This window comes from Anguilla anguilla, chromosome 12, assembly GCF_013347855.1.
Source record: "Anguilla anguilla isolate fAngAng1 chromosome 12, fAngAng1.pri, whole genome shotgun sequence".
Taxonomy (NCBI): Eukaryota; Metazoa; Chordata; class Actinopteri; order Anguilliformes; family Anguillidae; genus Anguilla; species Anguilla anguilla.
Genome location: NC_049212.1, coordinates 27,793,627 through 27,807,004, shown reverse-complemented (window position 1 = coordinate 27,807,004; position 13,378 = coordinate 27,793,627).

The window sequence follows — 13,378 nt, the reverse complement described above, 5'->3', positions numbered from 1 at the left end:
GTTACGCAGAAGGTTAAATGGAAGCCAACAGGACATTTGGCTACAGCCCTGAGAATGTTAGTGTGCAAGGGGTACCAATTCAGTCATTCTGAGCAACTCGGGTCACAGGGTTCTCCTAGTGAAAGAACACACATTTGAATGTGTGATTTAAAAATTTTCACGTTCAAGGAAATGTACATTTTCTACCTCATATTACTATTGCAAGATATCAAGACATTTTAAATAATAAAAATTCTCATTTAAAATAATATGAAGCAAAATACAAAAGAGTTAAAATATACAGGTAACATTGAAGTAGTTATTCTTATTTTTCCTCCAAGAAAAAAAGGTAATCACTGGTTAAAAAGTTATAACATGCATGTCATTAAACACTCACCTTACAAATACATCACACATGATTAGTGCCTTATTTTATTGAACTAGTTGAGTTGAAATTTTTGCATTTCAATGGCAGTGCCCTAACTTCTCCTGTCTCTTCCCCCTCTCATCCTTGTCCATCGCTCAGTAAGTGGCCCTTTGTGTTGGGCCCCATCTTCCAGCCCTCTAGGCCTTGAATGGGAAGGAGAGGGGAGCACAGGAGAGAAAGGATGCAGCTGGGCACTGAAGAAGACAAGGACTTTTTATTCTGCCCAACAAGTACTTTTAAATATAAACGTCAATAAAGCACTATGTGTAATGCCTAGCAACCTGACGCATAGCCAGTGCTGACCGGCAGTGTCCCGACCGACCAGAGTAATAGAATTTTCGTATTATTATCAGTTTGCAGGCTTCCTGTGAAACACTATGTAACCTATGGCATCTTTGAGAAGATGAGCATCCTGAGGAGAACTGAAACTGCGACTGCGGCCTTCTGCAGAGCTGGTATTTAAAGCCACCTCTCCCCAGGTTCCTCCCACCCCGTCAGTTTGCAGAGGAAGAAGGACAGAGGAAGAAGGACACATACGTCGGATGAAATATGGCAGTGGCTCTTTGATGTTATGAGGCTGTTTTGCATCTATGGTTCCTGGGGCTGTTGTTAAAGTAAATGGAATAATGAAACCCAGCAAGTACCAAGGCATTCTGGCCTAAAACCTAGTAAGCACTGTGACTGGCTCTCCCCTCCCTGGGCTTGCACCCTTCTCCCAGTCATGACACCTGTGCCAGTGATGGAACAGATGTTCCAATGTGATCAGGACATCAAAATTATCTTCTAAAGCAGACCAAAGACCCAACTCTTCAAACTGCATCTTGGTGCATCTGCTAAATGAATGCAACATAATGTAGTGTCATTTAGTATTCCACCCCCAGGAAGCTACACATGAATCACACTGCAAAAAAATAATTGATTGCATACCTCAAAATCAACCAAGAAATGGTTGTGAGCACTTTACCCCCACACCCCACCCCTAATCCACACACTGCCCCCTCCCCTCCACACACCACATGCTGGATCCCCACCCTCTCACACACATGCACAACTCACCGGACTACACCTCTCTGCTCCTGCAATGGACATTTTATGATCACCCTGCACCGACACTTCATTTGGGCCATCATCACCGCTGGGCCTCTTATTTATATACTATATAACATATAATGTTATATACTATTTGTATACTATGTATGATTACCACTGAGGCCACCGGTTAGGCATTATTTATATTACACATTTTATAATTACATTTATACTGCACAATTTATATTTATATTTATCACTGTTTTTATGTTTCGTGACTATGTTGTGTCTTTGTGTTAGCACCTTGGACCGCGAGGAATGACATTTCATTCCCGTATACCATGTATGTGGAGAGGACAAATAAACAAACTTGACTTAACTAACCACCACCATATGGCTTTGCATTAGCCTTTTTATTGCCACTGTTGAACCCAACTAAAAATTTGTATTGTCAATTGGAGATGTAAGTTCACAAGCACAGACTGGAGAATTTGCTGAAGATTTTTTATGAAATGGTCAAGCATCCCCTACCAATGTGTTCAGCAATCTCATAAAACACTGCAGTAAATGACTCAGTGCTATCCTTGAGAAGGAAGGGTGCACAAAGTACTTAAAACAGGGGTGTGAACACTTTTGATACCAACATTTTTGGAAATAAAACTTATATTTGTTAACAAAATATTCTTGGATCAACGGTACGAGTATCAATGGATATAACCAGGCATTATTGAGCATACAATATTGGCTTATTATCTCTACATTTTATAAATCATCATTGGTACAAGTTGTTTTGGAGGACCACGATATACAAGAGATCTATTTTCAGTTAAAGAAAGAGAAGAACAGCCTCACCAAACTATGTTGGGTCCTTAATTAGCTGTGCACCACTTAGCCTGAAAGACCAGACTAAATATCACCAGCTGTCAGGCAAAGCCAAACAAGACTAATTTTTTAAGAAAATGATTGTAGTAAGGTAACCTACTTATCTAGCTGATAATATCTTTCAAGTATACCTTTCTGTACTTTCACTTGTTCAAATATTTTTTACATTCCTATGCCGAAAAGAACTACAAATGAATCCGCTAATATTAATCATTATTATTATTATTATTATTATTATTGTTGTTGTTGTTGTTGTTGTTGTTGTATCAAGATTATTGCATTATTGTATTGTTCATTTCATCTTTTCCTGATAACCATTTTGACTTTAAAACAAGATCTAAATTTAAAATACTATTCATACACAGACATCAAAGTCTGTTCACAGAAGTGATCGACGTACATTTGTTTATGTAGCACATTCTTTCATTTTAATATTGCTCAGTAGATGTATAAACACTTTAAGCCACAAACACTTGCTTGGCCAGAGATCGGGAATTTTAATTGCTATTGTTCTTTCTGAATAGAATAATGCACAATGTTCATTTAACTCTCACACAGTTCATATCAGTCAAAAATGCATAATGTATTTGGTATAAAATTAACTCTCCCAGATATGATTTAAGCACTGAATAATTACTGTGAAATGGGGAATTCATGAAAATTGTTAGAATGCAAGTAGAACAGAATATTGGTATCACAGAAAGTAAGTGTTCTTCATTTAGAAAATCAGAGGAATCGGACAAAAAAACATATTCAATGCAATCATGAAATTTAGAGACATTTTCTGTCTGTCATTTCAAACTGCTATGCCTTGCATAGTCATGCTGAAAGTTCACACTCACACGTAAAAAAAAAATTCACACTCTCACATATGAAACTCTCTCCAGAGAATTAGTGCAAGTGTTTCTGGGTTTGCTTATGTGTGAACCGAGGACCGCAGCTTGACGTCCCCCCTCACTGTCTCACAGAATGCGACGACGAACAGGGTAGCTTGCCATGACACAGCTCGTCACTGTACTCTTAGTATCTTTTTAAAGTATTACGCTTCAAAAGCTATTTAATCTGCTTAGTGAACCTTTAGTTTTAATCTAATCCTGTGTTCAGTTCTGCATTATGTCTGGCTAGTTTGCACAACAGCACTAAAGGCTCACAAATGCCCTCTGGTGGTTGACAGCCCTCTAATTTCACCATCCCAAATGTAATATTCCAGGAAAACCAATTACTCACTCTCAAAAGCTGCCATTTCCCAAGCTCCTTCCCAACATTGCATCTGTGCATCCACGCTCATTAGTACACTGATGCAACAACTACTATTTCGAGTTATTGCACATATAAATTTTGTCCATATAATGTAGATATCATGCCTCCAACAGTAGAAAATCATTCTGCCCTGGCCTATATTTAGGTAGTTTAAGGAATCTGCACTATATATTAATACTATATATTAATGTTACACCAGAACATAAGACATTTATGATACAATTTAATTAATTTGAACTGTTCTGTTAATGTTGTACACCACATAAGACTAGATTTATTAGATAAGTTAAGGAATTTGCACTCCTGGTACATATTACATATCCTATTCCACATAAAAGAATATCTCCAGACAACCAAAGCAAAAACAAAAACAAAAACAGTGTCACATTGAAAGGGGTTCATTTACGATCACAGAACTCTAACAGTAATAGAAAACTCTGCAGTAATAGAATCTAGTGTTACCTGTATAAAGTAGGTTTAACATCAAACAATTACACTTGATTTGCATCTTCTGGTAAAATGGGAAGCAGAAACACAGTGAAGGAACATCAGCTCCACTGCACTTAATGAGAATACTTTACTTTGAATATACAGCATTGTAAATCAGCTCTATTTAAATCATCTCCAAAACAGCTGGAATGCACTGCTGCTGATAAAGCAGCCAAACTCCATAATACATTCTTTGCGAACTTACAGAATTTACAGTTCCTTAACAGCATAATGCAAGTCCCTGTCTAATTCATTGACTGTGCACTGGCAAACTATAAAAATAAAAATAAAAACTTCTAATGGCCTGGCATTACTACTGCTAATAATTACTATTAATGGCAATGGATATTACTACTGAAGGAGTAAATGATTCTAGTACTTCAATGTGTGGTTAAAATAAACTGTAATCCAATGTCTATGCAATAAATAATAAAGAACACCCCTCAACACACAAACGTATGCACGCACACACATACTCACAATATTGCGGCATGTGTTCATGGTCTGTTTCTTGTGTCTTACCAGGACATGAGCCCCTAGGGGTGTGCTGCGGATGCCGAACTCATAATTGTTTATTTAAAACTCTGCCAAAAAAATTATCTTTTTATAAAAATATTTAAAGGAGAACAGACCATTTTAAAAGATTCTGCATTATTAAAAGCTGTACATGGTTACAATTAGATCACTATCTATTATCAGAAATTTGGCAAAAATTCAATGATTCTGTTCCTTTGATAAAGGTCTGTCTTCCTCTCTGCAGCCATCGCCACAAGTCTAAGACAAATGGTCAAGGACGGAGATTAGCTTATAAGGAATACTCAGTGTAACCCTGTTTTTCTGTGTGCATTTTCACAATTTGAGTGACAGTTTTTACGTATTTAATTCTCTAAAATCTGTGATGTAGTCTGTCGCCCTCTCAAATCTAACCAATTGCTCGTCTGAATTATCAGAAAGTTTCCATGCCATGAGAAAATGCTCATTCATGGTGATTTTGATCTGCATATTCATAATGAATCAGATCGTAAGACGAGGGATTTTTAAATGTTATGGTGTATCATATATCAGGACCTACACACAAAATGTCATACTCCTTACCTGATGAAGTCTCACAGTATGGATACTGGTGGGACTGCTATTAGGAACTGGCATTATTAGACAATTTTAGCATCTTTTTAAATGCTATAGTAATGAATACGGTAATGACTAGAGTAAAAAGGTGCTGAATTACAGCCAGATTTCCTAACTTTATAACTAGGCCTAACTTCTCTGTAAAATCTTCTAACCCTTTTTCTACAGATGAGTTGCTGGATTGTTTTAATGGGTATGTTAAAATGGTGTTTGTCATTGTTGCTCCCATTCAAATTAGAATAGTTCCTGTCAAGCTTAGAATACCATGGAAAAAGAGTACAGCTGAGACTGTCACAAACCAGAACGCTGGTGGAGAGCTACAAAGCTGAAAGTACATTATGAGATTTTAAAACGGTGTCTTATGAGCTATAACAGAGCCATTAGGTCGGCCATATGGCCGTTACTGAAATGATTGTAGATTAAAGTAACTTATGGTTTATTTTTTTTGTACTATTGGCAGTCTAATAAATCTACCCACATCTTTCTCTCCATCTGGTAGTGGCCTTTCACCCTCTAGATGCAAACCATTTTTTTCATATTTTCAAGAGAAATACAGCAGTTATTGATAGCGATGCCAGCTTGACCTTTACTCTGCGTAGATCAGAGCTGAGTTACTTTCATCTAAATTGAGAACCTATTTAAAATGATTTTACAGATGAAATGAGAAAGTTGCCCCGCTCCTAACCAAATTTTTTCAAAAGTGTTTAGCACTCTGTCGAGTCACATCTTAGTAGTTCACCCTGTAGCAGGATTATTCCTGCCTTTCTGGGTAAAATACTAAAAAAAACAATTCAACAAATTTCTCAGAGAAAACTACGTTCCTCAGAAGCTGCAGTCATGTTTTTTTGGGACTTCTCTAACCAAGGTGGGCAGTGACTCACAGCTAAATGCAGATGCTGCCAGCCACAGCGTTCTGTTCTGACACTTTTGGACAGGAGCGCTGCTTTGTGGACCACAAAATCTTATTAAAAGCTAAAATCTATCTGGATTCATCTAAATGTTTGAGTCATATCTAACCGGTATAAAAGTGTTTGTTGCTCTTGGCAAGACTGTCTCAAAAAAAGTAAAGGTTAATCACATGTTCTGCAGGGCTCAGTTCATGGCCCGTTGTCGTATTCATGGTGGTGAAATTATTCAGTAACGTTGTGTCTTACCACAGCTGATGTACAGCTGGACATAACTGTTACGCCTGGAGAAAGAGCCTCAGTTAGAGTTATAACCAAATGCCTGTCTGATATTTTACAAAACTAATTAAAAAACAGGGAAAAGGAATCAGCCTGGAGCACACAGATTTTCAGCTACATATTGCAAACTGACTGCAGACAGATTAACACACAGTGTCTTAATCAGAGTCAAACAGACAACGGGAACTCACACAGTTAAATAGCCAGCAGTATGAGAAGCGCACCTACCACTGGGTAGATTGCAACCTAGTGAAATAGACCATTTGCAATGTCGTCATACCATGAGATAAAAACCATAGGCATCATACACAACAATATACCAACAGAAACATAGAAACTCAACAAGTACAAGTTTAATAGATATATAAAAACATAAAATCGCCTTCCGGGTTTAAAAAAAAAAAACTTCCTTAAATTGAATAACAACAAAACAGAAACTCCTCTAATAGGTCCAAGAAGGCAGACAGAAATGTTTTTCGTGGATCAGATTTCCAAAATTACCACCTTTATCTAAGGTTACACATTTTGGAGTGATTGTTGACCCAGAGCTAAGTATGAAATTGCGTGTCAAAAAAGACATCTTCTTTGATCTTAAAAATGCAGCTATAGTCTGTTTTTGTATGTATGCATTGATCAATGCCAATGTTAAATCATAATTGAATATCTTTCTCTCACTTGTCTCTTCCCCTCCTTAACAGATACATTTTTCACACAGGTGATATGAATGGTTGATACCTTTTGTCATAAAATAAATGAAATAATAATTTTTACAAACTTTCGTTTCCATTTGTCTAATATTACATTTTGATCGGAATCGGTAACCATTCAGTGTGACAAATATGCAATAATAGAGGAAATCAGGAAGGGGGGAAATACTTTTTCATGGCACTGTAACATCATCATTTTACTGTATTTCACTGTCCAACACATGATAATTAGTATCTAATTGTATAACTAGTTATGTATCTCTGCTTACTGCCAATTTGCTGAACTCAAAGTGGGTACCTGGAAGATAACTGCTGAGTTTTCAGGTTGACAGCCCAGATCTCAGGCTCAATTCGTTCCTGGACCCAAATTGTGACTCCTATGGCTCCACCGCAGACTTGAATTAAATTTGAACAGGTATATGAAAATACACCAATAAAAAATTAACATTGATCAAAAAATGTACAAATTTAGCATTTAAAATTGTTTCATTTTTTAAAAGGCTAGTTTTTTTCCATCCATGTGAAGCATTCTGAATGGTACCTAATTTCAGTGGCCTGCTCTGTATCACTGTTTGACTTTGTTTTTACACTTCTTCATACCAAACACTATCACTATCCCCACTGTGGTCTGTAGCAATAGCACAGAGACAAGCCCTTTGTAGCATTTTCAGTGATTAGGTTGCTACTTTTTGCTGGACTTGTTCCATCAGCGATATCAAAGAACTTGATAAGGTGTAAATATGTGTGCTTCACTTGTCTGGATAGTACAACCAATGTTCTGCTGTAATTTAAAATAAATACAAAAAAACTAAAGTAACACAAACTGGAGGTAATTCTTAAATAATCAATATTGTGCTCTTTTATACAGAAACCCACTGAGGCCATCATACAACAGCATTTAATGTTTATCTGTAGATAGTCAATATGTTTATCTCTAGGATCAAGAGATATATATGCAATCATGTTTCTAATTACTGTGCCTTTTGGAAGTTACAATGAAATGCATTATGCATACAAAATACTACTGGGCGCAATGGGTTTGAATGTGTCTCAGGTAGCTAGGCTATCATTTAAACATTGTTCTCTGGCAATATAAACAACCAAATCACAGATGCCAGTCTCAATTTCAATGCAGTAAAGTAGAATTGGTGGTAAGCAGGGTGAAATGGATCTTACAGGCTTCAAGGAAGCTACGATAGATTATTCCTAATGATGAGATCTTGAAATAATCGTTGGTACAGTAACACCTAAATCATGATATATTATGTTTAAGCACCAAGGTAAGTCGCTTGTGATCTTGAGATAACCACTTATTTAAATATTGCATTATTTAAATCCTGAAATCTCAATATTACCTCTTTGGTAATACTGAAATCCTGATTTATGCACCTACGATATCAAGATAATCACTGAAGTCCAGTGATAGCAAAGTATTTTAATTGATTTCTTTCCTCTTTAAAGTGATGGTCCGTCCTGTACCAGTACATAGACAGCAATTATCTTGTACATAAACTGTTAGGACAGTCTGTACTGTTTTAAATTCCCGCATTATTGTTGCAGCTCTGGCGCTTGTGTTGCGTATGTCCAGTCTACAAAAGAGCTTAGACCCAGAAAACTTGTACGTTAGTGCACACATATCACTCACACTGCAAATATTGCCACTTGCACTGTGATTGCGGGTAGAGTACAGTAAGGGCCTATGCTCCGCTGTTCTATTTGTGTCCTGACCATCTGTGATTGAGACTCATGGCCATGCCTTGAGGCATACTGCACACTCACGCGGGATGAGGGTATGACATAGCTGAGATTTCAGAGTCAGGGGACAGGAGTGAGAAAAGTATCGAGGGGTAGGAACCAAATAGGAAGGACAGCACCAATAGAAAAGTTGTAGCCCTTTATGTGAAAACAATCTTAACGAGACATTTCAGGAATTTACCCTCTCATTCTTAGTGAGGACATACAGAGTAGACTATTAGGGGAATATGAGGAGGGTCTTAAAGGGAAAAAATCACCAAAAAAACAGGTTATACAGGAATCTACTGACCTTTGTAATTTCATCTCATTAGGGACAAAAATATTTTTTTGCAAACAAGGTCATGCCTAACAAACATTCTGGACCTTTTTGTGGATGCAACAGAGTGATTCGAGTTGAATCAGTCTTGTGATATTATATATTTGGATTTCCAAAAAAACTGATAAACTACCACATGACAGAATAATTGTCAGTATGAGTCATTATTAAGTTATTTCAGGGTGGGTTCAGAACTGGCCATGGGGAAGAACACAAAGGATAACAGTAATGTGGATCTTATCAGAGCAGGGCACTGTGGGAAATGGAGTCACCAAAGGATCTGTGCTGGGATAGCCACTTTTCCTTGTATTAAATAAATTATCTTGATAGGGACATTTGAATGAAAATAGTTAAACTTGTAGATTACAGAAAGCGCAGAGTTTGGCAACCAGTCAGAATTGTTTATCCTAATAAGTAGAAGGAATCCAGAAGTGGGTGGAACCCTGGGAAATCACATTCAGTATAGTTAAGATTTACTGTAGCTGTTTACACCAAGTTCTGCATATGTATACTAAAAACGTAAGTTGAGGATGAAAATTAAATGTGCACAAGAAAAAGACTAATACAGTAACTGAGCCAAGACTTCCAGGATCTGTGCATTGTGCAGCAGTAGTTTAAAAAAGGCTAACACGATGTGGAGGTATATAGCAATAAATGTGAGCTATATTGACGGGTATGTCAGACCAAATTTAGAGCATTATGTGCAGTTCTGTAAATACAACTTGCCAGCTCAACTAGAGCTGGTTATCTAGAGAAATTAAGGAATAAATATATATCTTCATTGCTGTCATTATATTTTAATCATCATTAAAAATGGCAATGTTATGCCAACCAGTGGCCGTGAGGTGAGTTGCTTTTAAATCCACCGAACACGTGGATTTCCTTGCGAAACACCTGTGTTTAGGTAATTCATCTCTTCAATCCAATAAAAGACATTTATTGTGTCCTGGTGCTGAGCTGGTGGCATGATGCCACAAAAGCTTCATTCACAAAATATATGAATCAATGTATGTACTGTATTTGCCTATCATATCTCCAGAGGAAAAGACTGACATCCTTCTGTAACTCCAACTGAACTAGTGCCCTCATACGTTCTGCAGCTTTGTCTTCCAAAGACAGTGCATACCAGAATACTTGCAGTAGCCACAGATGTTTTGTCTCTCCATTCCAGCTGGAGACACTTAGTGGCCATCTTAACTGCTTAGCACATTAAATCTAACAATTATGCCTTCATGTCTGAATTGGTCCTTGTGAATATTTGACCCTGCAGATTTGTGCGTGATTGTGCGGGTCAGACCTCCTTGAACACTAACCTTCCTCCACACTTAGTGAATGTGCAGATGTTTGCCTGGTCTCTGTTCAAACGTAGCCATGATATGAACACTCAACATGTAGGTGGGCAGCGCAGATGTGGTTTGAAAGCCACCTGAAGGGCTCTTCACAGGGGATTACATTAGCAGCTCCTGTGTACAAACTGGTGTTTTGCTCTCTGACAGACACAGTACTGGCCACACCAAGTCTTTGCTGCAAGATCAGCATAATGGAACAGCAATACAAATCTTGCTCACAATTGATAGTAAGATGCTGATCATGCTTCCCTACACAAAACTGGTTTCAATTTGAATTTCTGATCTATCCCCTTAGCACGTATGTTCTGACATTTGGACAGGGACACAATTTTAGCTGTTTTGGCTCTGTACTCCAGCACACTGAATGCGAAATGAAACAACAAATATGAGGTCAAAGTGCGGACTGTCATCTTTAATTTGAGGGTATTTACATTGACATTGAAAGATCCAGCCTTTTACAGCCCTTATAATACATAGTCTCCCAGCATGTTTCCCGTTTTTTGTAGATGTATTTGATTCATTAAAAAATGTACCCCTTCATGATTTCCTCTATTACTGCATATTTGTCACACTGAATGATTGGAGATCTTCAGAGAAAATACAATGTCAGACAAAGGGAACCTAAGCAAACACAAAACACTTTTTTTTTTATTTTTACTTTTTTTTAATTTATCAAACACCCATATCTCCCATGTGAAAAAGTAATTGACCCCTTAGTTACTCAATCAACAGGAGGGTGGAACTTGGCTGGGAAGTACAGTAATTCAGTTTTAGCCAAGTTGAACTAATTTCACCTTGAGACGTCTTGTAGACAAGCTGAGATGCATGCTGAGACCAGTGAATCAGAGAGAGGCAGAGAAAGAGTTGCATGTCATCAGTGTAGCAATGATAAAACAGGCCATGAGATGACAGAACCAAGAGACCAAGAGAAGAGAAGATGACCGACCCTGGGGGACACCCTTTGAGAGGCTATGAAACTGTGCTCCAAACAGCAGTTATCTACTGGATTGGGGACTTGATACACTGTAGGGTACGGCTGTTCAAGAAGCACAACATAAAATGTTCAGATAACCAATTTGATTAACATAGTTTTTTTTTTTTACATCTGAAGTCCAAGTAATTCCATATATGGTCATTGACTCACTGGCCCTAAACCAACCAGAAAAAAGGGCAAAGTCTAAAAATGTGGCCAAAAAAAGAAGAAATTTATGGGTCTTAAATCTAGAAATGCACTTTGAAAGTAGCCAGATTTGGTGTGAATAAAGCAGACAGGACACTGTAGATCTTCCCAATTCCAGGGGTGTGATTTGCTAAAAGACTAATGGCCAATTACATCTGATGAAACACAATCACATGTAGACAGGATTCCAAAGGGATACTTGCACTAATTATGTCACAAAAAAGCTTTGCATAGCATACTGTTGTCAGGTTTAAATACCCCTCATTCAAAACCCAATTTATTTTGAAGGCCACTTAGTAAATCTCACTTTAAAATACTTAAAATAATTTAAATGAAGACTGGTTTAAATAGAATAATTTATCGAAAAGTAATTTTCATTTATATAGGGGAAGTGAGAATTTGTTTAAATTACAACACTTTCTGCATCCAGCCGTTTTAACAGCTAACACCGTTTAAAGTTTCGGACCCTGCATACCGAGCACAAGGTCATTAACAGTTAAAACTTCTCACTTATAGAACAAACTAAATATACTTACTTGATTTAATTTGGTTATTCTATCAAAATGTTCAATTCACAACAAAGCATGAAATTTATTCAAAATCTATTCTAAAGATGATTATTCAACTACCTTAACAAACAAGGAATAGTACATACATTCCCAGGTCCCAGTTGCAAAGGAAATGAATGAAAATCCAAAGCTTGTTTCTCCCACAAAAACCACAACTAATATTCAAAAACCAAAAGACAGTTGAATATTCACAAAAGCCATTGATGAAAATGTAAAAAAAAAAAATGGGGCCAAGTATGTCCAATACCAAGACCCTGTGCACACCAGACACCACATCTAGATACAAGGTTTAGATTCCCCATATACCAACAGTAGGCTAGATATCACCCACCAATGTCCACTCACAAATTTTACCCAGAAGATGTTAACTGGCTGATGTTAAGTTCCCTAAAAATGAAAGGCCCACATTTTATGTCACTGAAAGAGGGGGAGGAACAGCCCCTCTTCTCCTGACCAATGCATACTGAAAGAATACTCAGGGAAGGATGGTTGTACTGAATGGTTGAGGTGTGGAAGGTTGGAGATGTGGAAGAGGGGTCAGTCAAGGACCTGGCAGATTTACTTATTAAAGTTTCTGTATGTTGTTGGAAGCAGGGTTAAGCACTATTACATTATTATCAAAAGATTCATGGTAGTAGCTTTTCTAATAAGACCAAACAGGAAAACAGAATATAACCAGCTCTGCACAAAAATATACAAAAAAATGTTCTGCTTCTGCAACAGAGGTGATATACCGTATGTAGACAAACAATTGTTAAATCCAGCCAGTATTAATCTCCAAATTAAGGCAAAATATTTTGCATGTAACAAAACCAAATCGCTTGGCTTCCGCTTGAATCTAAAAACGTAAATTCCAACCGGCAGGCCTAAACAACCATTTTCTATATAGACATTACGACTTTCAATAGATGATTTCAACTGAATGTCATAGATTGGCATTCAGACTTAAAATAAACAAGGAAACCATAATCCTTGTAGTTTGTGTGGCCACACTGACCCCCAGTATTTCTGGTGTTCTGTGTTTCTTCCAAAAAATAATTAAACCTTCGAGGAGAGAAGACATGACACCTTTAGATTTGTATACAGAGAGCGTAACTTTTATTTGCCAAGACATTCCTTTTTAT